At 34.9% G+C, this 12,676-nt stretch overlaps 1 protein-coding gene and 1 long non-coding RNA gene across 12 annotated transcripts in view; one reads left to right on the forward strand and one right to left on the reverse strand.

Annotated features, from left to right (window-relative positions):
• MGAT4C (MGAT4 family member C) overlaps nt 1-12,676 on the forward strand; it is a 427,868-nt gene that overhangs the window by 386,475 nt on the left and 28,717 nt on the right. For 4 of the 11 annotated variants that reach the window (XM_083820114.1, XM_083820111.1, XM_083820107.1 and 1 more), the window contains one exon: nt 5,224-5,316. The exons of 4 other annotated variants lie outside the window; for them this stretch is intronic. The gene's annotated coding sequence lies outside the window, so the exon portion shown is untranslated. The remainder of the gene's footprint in view (nt 1-5,223; nt 5,317-12,676) is intronic. 3 more of the 11 variants (XM_083820108.1, XM_083820110.1, XM_083820106.1) reach the window with 1 other exon arrangement.
• On the reverse strand, nt 1,619-10,547 carry LOC310892403. The gene is made up of 3 exons (XR_014578103.1): nt 9,271-10,547; nt 5,587-5,714; nt 1,619-1,718 (listed from the first exon to the last, which is right to left on the reverse strand). It is a non-coding gene; the product is annotated as an uncharacterized lncRNA (long non-coding RNA).

Raw genomic sequence — 12,676 nt, forward strand, 5'->3', positions numbered from 1 at the left:
GTGATACACTGCCTTCATTTTCTCCTGTGGTACTCCATTAAGATTCAGTAGAGTTCCATAATACATGTTAAAAAAAAAAAAATACCCTTTTCTTTTCTTATCCATACCCATTCCTTCAAGGCTCCTTGCCAGAATCACTGAATGTTCCCATGTGAAACTAGAGTCTTGGCAGACTACGAAAACACATTGCAGGTCCAGTGAGAAGAAATGTTTGTTGCCATAGGGACTCTGTGTGAAAAAGAGGTGGAAATAAACCCTTCACCCCAAACAGAACCCTATGGAGCTGAATTAGACTCGAAGTAGACTGTTGACAGACAGATAAACACTTTCATTTTCTTTCTTTCAAAACAACTTCCAACAATATGCAAGTGAGAGGTTATCAGGCTTTAGTGATGGGGATGAAGGGAATAAGGACAGTTTCATCAGTAAAGACTGGATCAATACTCGACTTCAAAACTGTCTCTCTTGTGTAAAAATTAGCTAAGTAGTGCAGCTTGTGTATAGGGCAAATTTAAAATAAATGCAGCACCTAGAGGAAAAAAAATCTTTCATCATAAGAAGATTTTGTTCATAATTCTGTGCCTTGGTACAGCAGGCCAGATAAAATAGCCCAAGGAAACAATACCAGCACAAGAAAATGGATTACAACATAGTCCCTGTAGATATCTTAGGGATTATTTTTTTTTTTGCATTCTTCCAATATAACATACAGTTAATATTTCTGTGAGACATCTTTATTGTTTTTAAAAATCACACTATTTAGAACATTGCCCAATGTATTAACTAAAGATTATGACAGATAAATTATGCATGGTTCTTCTGCTTTGTTGGTAGTCTCTCACTGAGAGTATTGTTTGTATGCATTTTGTTGAATTACATTACTATTTCATAGGAAAGATGAAATGTACAGAGAAGTCAGGTGGTAATGTTAGTGACTAAAACTATCCAAAAGAGCACAGTCCATCTCAATTTTCTTGGTAAGAAGTCTGGACAATTATGTATTGAAGCTTTGTATTATGTATCATTTGCTCAATTCTTTTGATGTGCTAGTTTTGATTGCAATTTTATCTCTTTTCACTAAGAAAATATTTGAAAACCATTGATGCGTGATATTTCTCATTAAAAAAAAAACTTAGAAAACACTGAAAACAGTTTTTTGTTTGTTTTTTTTTTAACTTGCATTCAGTCATTCAGCCTTTTTTTTTTTTTTTTGGCAAACATAAATGCATATATGTAATGCATATGTATATGCACAATGTAGTGCAATAATATATACATATGTATATATTTAGCTGTATCACAATTTGTTTCAAAAAGAAATCTTTAAATTAATATCTTTAAAGTACAAAATATCTTGAAAGGCAAGGCAAGGCGAAGTGAGGTGAGGCGAGGTAAGGCAAGAGGAAGGGAAGGAAACTTAGTCTAGCTAGTACGTGTCAGTTTGATTATGGCCTACTAATTCCTACCCCCCCCCACCCCGTAACTCTAAAGGATAATGACCCTTTCATTTTTTTAGACAAAAACTTCTATAAACTTAAAAATTGAATGCTTTTTCATGCTGTTGCGTGTACCTGAAAAGGCTCTAATGGGTTTCTTGAGGGTTATTTCTGAAGATGGTGGCAACAAATTACTTCTGAGCACCTATGTCAAATTCAGAAATAGTGAAGAATGCCTCAGGGTTAGGTTGAGTGTTTTCTTTCTGCCATAACTGCTGTAACCTATGAGAGAGAACACAAATAATTCCCCCGAGGGTCTTTGAGTTTCCTTTTGCTCACAGAGCTCTGAACCCCATTTTACAGCTGATAACAGTCACTCGTCTATCAAAAATGTTTAACAAAGACAAAAGCTCATGTTTTGAATGAATGAATGTGGTACTAGAAAGAATTTTCTCCCTCCTTCCTCTGAAGGGAAAATGTAATGAGACTTTTTTTCATTTTAATTTTTGCATTCATCTGATGCATTGAAAATTGGCTGGAATAAGTTTGATGCCTAGTAGGTGTTTCTTGTGAAACTAAACTACTCCGTAGCTTCTTTGAAGCTTCTTGTACAAAGTAAGGCTGATATCCAGATATGCATAAAGAAAAAAAAAATTCCAAAGTTATCTCTGTAGCACTTGGTACCTTTTTTTGTTTGTGTTGTTTTCGCTGTAATTTGAGGTGCAGTTGCCTTCCTGGTAATACCTGAGCATTTGTTCTAATATTTTTTTAATTTTTTTTTTTATTATTTTGCAGAGATGTAATATGGTGAACAGTGATCTCCCTTGCTTCCTTTTGAGGAAATTTTTATTCCCATTTTGTGACTTTAGCTCTGTAGATCTAAGTTTGCTGTAAAACTGTAGGCATGTTTTCTGACCTACGGTGGATGGAGGAATGTGAACTAGCTTATGGACTCTTTTGGATTTGCTATACAGTTGTAAAGCATTAGATTAACGATGCAGGAGATTCTTTAAAGCACTGATTACCCTGAAACTGGGAAACAGAGTAAAATGTCTTGACTGGGCTGACATAGTCTGTAAGCGATGCCAATTGTTAAACTCAGTTTTCCTGAGTCAGGTACTAGTTCTTGCATTTTACTGCATTTATACTGAAAGATTACCTACCAAATGAAAATATTCAGTTTTTAAGAGTCAAATATATCTTCCTTAATGTAAATAAAAAATCTATAATCAGTAATCATTTAGAATTTTGTCTCTATATACATAAATATAAATACATTTCCTAGGAATTAGTGAAAAGTTGCTAGTTGGTTACGCTGTTCGCTAAAAGTCATTTGGGAACTATAAGAGTCTACATGGTTTTCATTATGTGAAATATTTCCAAAGATAATACATGATTCTGTAGGTTGCTTAAGAATATTGGTATAAATTAACACTTTAATATTTGACCTAATATGAATCAGTACAATATAAACTATGTGCAAAGTGTGTAGATGAGGATTTATGGCTTTTCTGAGCTTCTCTGAATTTATATTTGAAAGTACTCTAAAAGCATATTTTAGTGAAAGTCTTCATAGCTTGAGTCTTCACCCTGGAACTCAGTTCTAGGTATAGGATATAGGTGGATGTTGACACAAAAGGACACTATGTCTCTGTCTCCCTGAGACCTATGTTTCAGGGTTGTAAAATCTACTCCTGTGGGATATAAATACTTGAACTCTAGCTTTATAAACATGAAAGGCAATGAGGAAATGGGTTGCACTTTGGCTCATTTGTCTGTTTTCTACATAAGTGTAAATCACTGAATGCTGGGATCAGAGATGTTGACAAAATATGAGAAACTACTTCAGACCCAACTGTAGCTCAAACTGTCTGATATTACATAGGAATATAACTAAAAAACAAAGATCAGTTTTCCAAAGTCTTTCTGGAGAAAGGAGTACTCATAACTGTGATGAAAGGAGCATAATGAAAGGGCACATTCAAGGATGTGAGAGAAAAGGATTTGGTACAAATGTCTCGAAGAGGGTGTCTTATATAAGAGACACAATCTAGGAATTTTGAGCTAGGGCTTTGCTGAGTTGGGAAAATAGATGTTTTTAGAGGTGACATGAATTGACTATAAATATAGATTGAGAAAAATGGAGTGAACCTCCCTATAGATGCTTTTATTTAAAACTTAATCAGGCCTGAAAAGGTAGCTCATCTGTAGCCAGTAATGAGTTCACATTTTGCTGAATGTATTCCTTGGTCAAGAGATTCATTAAATGACTAGCTGTCTCAGGCATCACAAAATGAATGTTTTGAATGCATTCATAACTTAGGAGTTTAATAGAAAGTGGTGTAAAAGAAAGAACACAAAGTATATATTTCTTACTAAGCTGATTTACTTTATGTCTGGAGTAATAATGTAAAACTGATGATTTAATCAGTTTTGGCAAAGGGCCTAATGTTTGTAAGTGAAAGAATTTTAGGCAAATAGGTCTAAGGACTAATATAAAACTCTTTCTACTCTGAGTCTGACTAATTTTGCTTTTCTGTCTCTCTTTCAATCAAAACTACAACATGTAAGTTTCAACACCTACTGTAGAGACTGATGACATTTTAAAAAGGAAGTCATTAGTCTTTTATATAAGTTGTATTTTATTCTATGTCTTTGCCCAGTTATAGGTTTCTAATAATCTACTAAAGACAATAAATTAAAAGAGCATTTTCAGTTTCCAGAATTTCAGTCTTTTTTGGAATTGCCCGATCCTATGCTTTTAGGAGGCAGTGCTTAAAGACTGACCAGCACTGATGGACTCCAACGCCTTCAAAAGCAGTTTCCCAGGGGACCTTGCTAACTAGTTCCCTGAGGAGCCTGAATGGTAAAGCATTCTGCTGGGAGTTTTCATGTCTTACTTATGAGCTGTTGCAAGATGACTTGGCACTAATGTTTTAGTTCCTGTATCTGGTGGCACAAATTGACTGTTGTAAGTAGTTTTATTCTCCCTCCTTTAATTTCCACATTTAATGCTGGGTGGCTAACATAATGGTAGTTTTAGCTCTTTATTAATGTCAGAGACCACAGCTGGACATTCAAATTAGACATTAGGGAAAAAAAAAATCCACTAGAAAAGCTGCAGAATAGACTTGGAGATTTTCAAGCCTTGTCTAGACAAAGCCACACCTGGTCTTTTCTCAGGTTGGTTATAGTCCCATTTTGAGTAGGAAGTGACCTATATGACATTCATAGGTAGTGCTCCCAACCATCATTTCTGTCATACCATGATAATGCTGTAGCTCAGTAAGACAGAAAAGGTAAAGAAAGTTGGCTGCAATCACCTTGCATATCTATATATATGCATCCCAGAGAATGTTGGTCTTTAGATTTTTTAATATCTAGGAAAATTTCTACATCACACCAATATACTATACTAAACAGATTTGATGATGAGAAAGCTAAACAATCCTCAGATGTAGGTGATGGATTTTAGAGCTATATCAGAAACCTCAGTATCTGTTTTTGTGGCTTATTTCCATCTGATAAGGTTTCCACTATTTCTTGCTCTGGGCTGCAAATTACATATTTGAGATCTGAGTCAGACATCACAGCCTAGGCAGGACGAACAAGCAATGTGCTCTAAGAGTTTTTCTGAAGTTCTCTGAATCATATATATCACTATATTACAAGCAGAGTTGTTCATGGTCAACATTATACAACTCACGTGTTAATGGAGTTATAACTGATATACCTGTTTTCTTTTTTCTTTCTTTTTTCTTTCTTTTTTTTTTTTTCCTACGTTAAGTTCATTGTTTCTTCTTTACTATAGGCAAACACTTGTTATTCCAATGATCAATTTGCCCAAAGAACTGGAAGACCATCTCTGGAAGTGTTTAAGGTGAGGCTGGATTGGGATTTGAGCAACCGGGTCTAGTGGAAGGTGTCCTTGACCGTGGCCACGGACTTGGAACTAGATGGTTTTTCAGGTCGCTTCCAACCTAAACTATTCTATTATTCTATATCTCAGCATAACTGATACAGTTACTATAGAGCACTGCATAGTGCTTCTGTTCTTGTATTTTCACATATCACCAATGCAAGCACGCCCACCAGCAAAACTATTTAAATAGTACAGTCTTCTCAAGCATCTTTACCCAAGTAAACATACCTTGTTGCATTGAGATTTATCAGTGAATGCAGGAAAAGAATCATTTCCCTCTTATATTCTCTTTAATACTGATAAAGCAAAAGTGTTGATAGGTTAAACTTGAAATAGTAGTGGTATCTTACAGGAATCTGCAGCAAAGGAAATGGATGTTATTTTATAGAATGACTGAGAAATATGAAGTGTTTAGGCAGAGATTAAAAACACCCACAAATAGCATTCATCATATTTTCATCTTAATGGGAATGAAGACATGTATGCTAATGCTTTTTTGCTATTCAGATAAATACAGCTAGCAGTGATAAGTGTTTTGAGTAACAGTGAGTAAACTGAATACTTTGCAGCATGACATCCTTATTGTACTTTGCATTTCACTTATTTATTTTTTCTTTTTGATACAAATAAATTCTATTACTTTGCCCTGTCTACTTAAATGAAAGATACATTTTTCTTCAAGACTGGGCAGATCAGTGAGGACCATAAAATATTAACGATGAAATCTTGGGGAATTAGATGTGTCTGTGACTATAGGTTTATCTTGTTGGCAGAGTTTTCTTAGTCTAACCTATTTCTTTTGCATGATCTCCATCAGAATGATGTACTGAAAAAAGAAAAAAGAAAAAAAAAAAGAAAAAAAAAGAAAAAAAAGAAAAAAAAGAAAAAAAAAGAAAAAAAAAGAAAAAAAAAGAAAAGACTGTTCAGATTAAAAATGTATTATTTTTTTTTCCCGGACAGATAAAGGGCTGGTTTCGTTTGTTTTGTCTGTTTGTTTGTTTTAATGATGTAAGTTTATTTAGTGTCTTTATAAATTTTGTTGCACACTTTCGTTATTCAAAATCAGACCTGTTTGCCAGTCTGCCTCTTCCTTTTATTTCACCTTGTATCACACTACTCTGCAGAATGTTATTCCTCACATGGAGCTAGAAGAATGAAAAGAAGAATGGAGAAAGAATATGATATTTTCACTTGTAGTCTTGTACCATAACAGGGAAAGGATCCTTAACAGGCTAGCTGCCATGATGATTACAATATGTGGTGTGGAAGAAGCTGAGACTTTTAGGTTTTGACTATGTTTGGGAGCGGAGGGTAGGGAGGAAAATGGGAAGTGATCATGCCCTCTCCCTTTTCAATATATATATATTGGAAATATATATGTATATATATATTTTTACATGGCTGGGGCTTGCTTGATCAAAACTTCCGTCCCAAAGACAGGAGGACTGAGTGAACCCTTTCTTTGGTTGAGGGATATATTATTTTATCTTCCTTATTGCTCTACCTCAAACATCCTGATTTGTGTCTTCATTAGTTAGCTGCTGTTAAAATGGTTTAATTTTAAAACAAACAAACAAACAAACAAGCAAATAAAAAACTCTTTGGCTAATGAGGCAGACAAAATTTTCAGATAATGTTAATCTGTGCAGGTTAGATGCTAATGATTTTAATGAATTATCTAGGTAGCAACGTACAGGAACAGGTGTGCTGACTCTTCAGTGAAGAATAAATGGAATTATATAAGAAGAGCTCAGAATAAAAGTCCATGAACAACAAGAAGATGTCTCTATCAGTAGTTTGTGACTAGTTAGCTAAAATTATTTAACCAATCCCTATTTGTAAATTTTTATTTGTTCTGAAGAAAAGTTATGCTACAATAAAGTATGATGTATTATAAACTAAAGAGTCAAGGTGAAAGAAGCTTAATCCAGTTGGAGGCTGGTCACCAGTGGTGTCTCCCCGGGCTCAGCACTGGGGCCAGTTCTCTTCAATATCTTTATCAATGATCTGGACAAGGAGATCAAGTGCACCCTCAGTAAGTTTGCAGATGACACCAAGTTAGGTGCAAGTATTGATCTGCTCAAGGGCAGGAGGGCTCTGCAGAGGGATCTGGATAGGCTGGACCGATGGGTCAAGGCCAACTCTGTGAAGTTCAACAAGGCCAAGTGCTGGGTCCTGCACTTGGGCACAACAACCCCACGCAATGCTACCGGCAAGTAGGCCAGTAAGAGTGGCTGGAAGGCTGCCTAGGGGAAAAGGATTTGGGAGTATTTCACAGAATCACAGAATCATCTAGGTTGGAAGAGACCTCCAAGATCATCTAGTCCAATCTCTGATCTAACACTAACAAATCCTTCAATTTGTGGACAGACAACTGAATATGAGCCAGCAGTTTTCTCAGGTGGCCAAGAAGGCCAACAGCATCCTGGGTTGTATCAGAAATAGTGTGGCCAGCAGAAGTGATTGTTTCTTGGTACTCAGCTCTGGTGAGGCTGCACCTTGAATACTGTGTTCAGTTTGGGACCCTTCAGTACAAGAAGGACACTGAGTTGCTGGAATGTGTCCAAACAGGGGCAACAAAGCTGGTGAAGTGTCTAGAGAACAAGTCTTATGAGGAGTAGCTAGGGGTTATGGGGTTGTCTAGCTTGGAGAAAAGAAGGCTCAGGGGAGACCTTATTGTACTTAACAATTACATTAAAAGAGGTCGTAGTAAGGTGGAGGTTTGGATATTCTCCCAAGCACCAAGTGATAAGACAAGAGGAAATGTCCGGAAGTTGCACCAGGGGAGGTTTATGTTGGATATTAGGAAAAATTTATTTACTGAAAGGGTTTTGAAGCATTGGAACAGGCTGCCCAGGGAAGCAGTTGAGTCACCATCCCTGGAGGTCTTCAAGAAACATGTAGATTTGGAATTTAGTAGCATGGTTTAGTGGTGAACTTATCTGTACTAGGTTAAAGGTTGGACTAGATGATCTTGGAGGTCTTTTCCAGCCTGAATGATTCATTGATTCTATGATATTACAATAAAGCATTATGTATTATCGGTATGTTTATTTAGGAAGTAAAATTAAATAAAATGACCCAGTATATATTAAATTAAAGCCATACCATAGTATAGATGGCACAATACAGTTCTTGCATTCCCTTTAGTCTGAGTTGGACAATTATTTTCTAATATAGAAGCCACTACAAACTACTTCTTGCTAGAAGGTATATAGATATGCAAATATTGTTAAAATAGGTCTCCTTCCTCTTCCATGGCTGATACAGAAGAAAAATTAATAGCACATAATAAGAATGTAAAATTAGGTCTTACATAATTTTTTCCTCCTTTGTTTTTATAGCTAGGTTAATCTATCTAGGTCACACAATTTCCATGGCAGATTAGCACATTATGTTCATTATTTTATGCAACAAATTCTTCTAGAGAACCTAAAAATTATGCTAATGTGGACTTTTACATCCTTGTTAAATTAATTGTATATGACTGGGACATTCTTGTTTTTTCTCCTCCTACTTGAATCACACATCTTGACATGCATTTGCTATTGCCATATTATTTTGTTTACTACTGTGATGGGATTTTATCAATCTACTTTCAATAATATTTGGATAAAAATGGTTTTGCTCTCCTAGACCCTTCAGAAATTACACTGGGATTCCAAAGACAGGCATCATCTCACCTAATATATTGTCTTCTAAAAGTGGAATGAAGAAATAAAATTTGCGTATTCACAGTGCCTCTCTTAAATAAATTAAATTCTCAAAACTCATTGCTAAATATATATTTCTACGAAAAATATGAACCCATGATCCCATGATCTTCCAGTCCAGACTGCCTCAAACTCATTATCCAATATTGTCTCCTTTAATAAAATAATAAAAGATAGTCCTGCAGTCCCTGGGGCATACCCACAACGTTCCAGAGTTGTTGCAGTTTCTGGGCTCCTCTTAGGTTTTTGTTGTTGTTGTTGTTGTTTGTTGTTGTTGTTGTTTCGGCCAGTATCTTCCCCTGTTTGCTGATGTTGGTTCACTGAGATTATTTCACAGAGACAGAGCTACAAGGAGTAAAGAGTTTCTGATAGGAAATATTGGAAAAGAAATATAAGTCTCAAGGAGACTCAACATTTTGTAAAGACATAAGATTCCTTTTGAGATGACCACTAATGGTATTGTACGACACAGGTTTGTCCTGTGTCCAGTGTGCTTCACAGATCAGGTAAGGTGTCAGTGGAGGACTAGAACGTAAGCCCATAGAGTCTAATTGGTCTCAATTTTTCTACTTCATTTTTGGTTTATCAAGAGGAAGAGAAGATTTCCTTTTACTCTAGAGTAAAATAAAGCATCAAATTATCTGTTTCACAAATACAAGAGTCAATAGTTTAGTGCATTACGTTGACTTTTTGCAGTGTTAAATGAAATCACAGGTCACTCACACTTTCTACCTACCACTATGCTGCTCAGAGGAAGCTTTATAGTAATTAACTTTTCAATTAATCAAAATAAATTCTGATTTACTCCATCTTCAACATATTTTGTGTTTTTCTTTCCATTATTTTTTATTTTCTGACTTGGGCTGTAGATCTTGACTTTGAAATAATAAATTCAAGCTATTTACAGCTATCAGAATTTTGAGCTACATCTTATCACAATGGAAAAATATCTCCCATACCCCATGAGTTATGGGTTATTTTCTTGGCTAAAATCATGTACCCTCATAAAGAAGTTCTGCTTTTCATTCAACCTCAAAGGTTATTCATTCCAGAAATGCAGAACACTGTTTGAGAAAAAGGACATAATTGTTCCTTATGCAATAGAACTGGATCAGACTGAAAACTGAGCTCACATATCATTTGCAGATTTTCTCTTATTTTGACACAATTTTCCCACTTCTTAATATGCATTTCTTGCAGAATGATTTTAGTCATTGTATTCTATAAAAATGTGAAGATGTTTAGAAACAAAGTAAAGTACTATAAGTAGGAGGCCTACAAGCCAACATATGCAAATGAAAGTGTTGATAGTTTATGAAGTTTTCTGAGCACAGAGAATGAGAGGTCTGCTGAAAAACCTCAGAAATTATTACCTTTTTATAAACTAATAAAAAAGTGGAAACCATTTAACAATTGTAGTTTTCTGGAGAAAACACTATAGACATTTTTCCCTTCTAAGTACTCAAAAGAATATAATAATATTTAGATACCTACCTACTGAATAACTGATCTTTAAGGTCCATTTCAGTCCAACTATTCTGTTATTCCATGACAAAGAAATATTTCATGACATCTCCTAGAAATTATCACCAACTTGTTATAAATGGTAAGTATCCCCATGGAACAATTTATAGTTAAGCCAAAGACTACAAATAAAAATGACAAGTATCCTAAAACAGCTTAAATTCCTGTGTCTTATCAAAATAAACAAGTAAATAAATAAATGTTAGATTAATTATTCATTGCAAATTATTTTCACAGCAGTATTTCAGAAGCAATTCATTTGTTCTTTCACAGATCACAGAATCACAGAATACTTGGTTGGAAGGGATTTCTGGAGGTCATGTGGTCCACCCCTTGCTCAAGCAGGGGCAACAAGAGAAGGTTTTACACGTGCTTAAAATTAAAAATGTCCTGTCAGAAATAAGTCTCTACCTTCCAGATTAGTTTCCACCTTTCCTTTGAGTATTTATATTCAGCAACGTAAAATGTAAAAATACAAGTTGATACTAAGCAAAAACATAGGTTTCCAGTATTTTAATTTCATAGGCTGCTGTTGTGTTGTGAATATATACTTACAGATATGATGCATTGATCTCCAAAATTAGCTATGAAATTGTGAGAATCAAAGAAAATGATGAAGAGACTAAGTTTTTATGTCATTAGAGGCAAATATTTTATCTAATAATTTAATTATGCCATACAATGAGTAAATAAAGAATAATGCAACAAAGACAATGTCAAAATTTTTGTGCAACAATGATATGAAATGCATTCAAGTGATGATTATGTGGATACACAATCTAAATGAGAATAAATACAGAAAGAAGAATGACCAGAAAAAATAAAAAGTAAAAAACATTTTAAAACAACACTAGTATGGGAAATAATATAACAAATAAATTTACTTAGGCAAACTAAGAAAAAACTTCAAAAAGATCCTGGACATCTATAGGTGGGAACACCTGCCTGAGCAGGCATTCAGGGTCAGAGGAATGTAATCTTCATGATAAAATTCTTCATGATAATACAAAATATGCTACTCTATGCAGTGTAATAATATTTTGTGATTTGGTCTTAATTCAAAAAGCACTTTTCAATGTCTTTTTAGAAGGAAGAAAACTTTATTCTTTTCCTGTGAGCATTTGAACACACATTGGGAAAGGGTCAAGAAGAAAGCTGAGGTGGTGGAGGAAGTCAGACAAAGATAGCAAGGGCTTGGGTACACTGACGGGAAACAGATGCATAAACTGGGCTTGGAGATGATAATGGAGAAGATTTTTTCAAAGGAAACCAAAGTGATTGTGCAAAGTCTCGTACAAGCAGGAGCTACTACATATTGTTAACCCAAGAGAAAACCTGAAAGGAAGCGTCCATCTTTCACACAGAGATTCCAGCACTGCTTGTTTCCACATTCTTTTATTTATAGTCTGTCTTGTTCTGAGCTTCTGTGTCTAAAAATAGTTTGATTTTTATTCTAATAAACCTAGCTGGAGATGCTAAAAAAACTCTTAGATGCTGTGGTATGAGCAGATCTTTCAGGCTCATCCCAGCATGGTGTGAAGCATGTGGGTGCTAGCCTAGATGTGTGTACTGCTTCCACGGTAAACACTGACTGAAAGTCACAGTAAGGAGGCTTTTTTTTTTTCTATTTTTTTTTTTTAAAGAAATGTTGAATATATGTTATATTTAAGAGATATGAAAGATATTTTTCCAAACATATTTTGTGGATATAAAGACTGAAACATATTTCAAATACCTTGCCTTTTTGAGTACTACATCATCCCTCTGATGTTCTATACAGCTCTAAATAGTCTTCGATCCCTTTACAGTTGTACACAACTCTGCAGTCTTACATGTGACCATCTTAAGTAAAATATGTTTACTTAATTACGTGTAATTGTACAAGCATAAAAGTATGCATTCAGTTCAGCCTATGATTATGTCTTTGAATCACTTTTCCTTTGGTTTGTATAGTAGTACTGCTGAAAATTCCTTTAATTGTTGTCACAACAAGACAATCTGGGTTTATATGTGTGATTTTTTTCTTTCCTATGAGAAAAATCATAGATTCTGAGAAGCAGTATTTTTCTATCTTGACATAC

Source organism: Anser anser (genome assembly GCF_964211835.1).
Source record: "Anser anser genome assembly, chromosome: 1".
NCBI lineage: Eukaryota > Metazoa > Chordata > Aves > Anseriformes > Anatidae > Anser > Anser anser.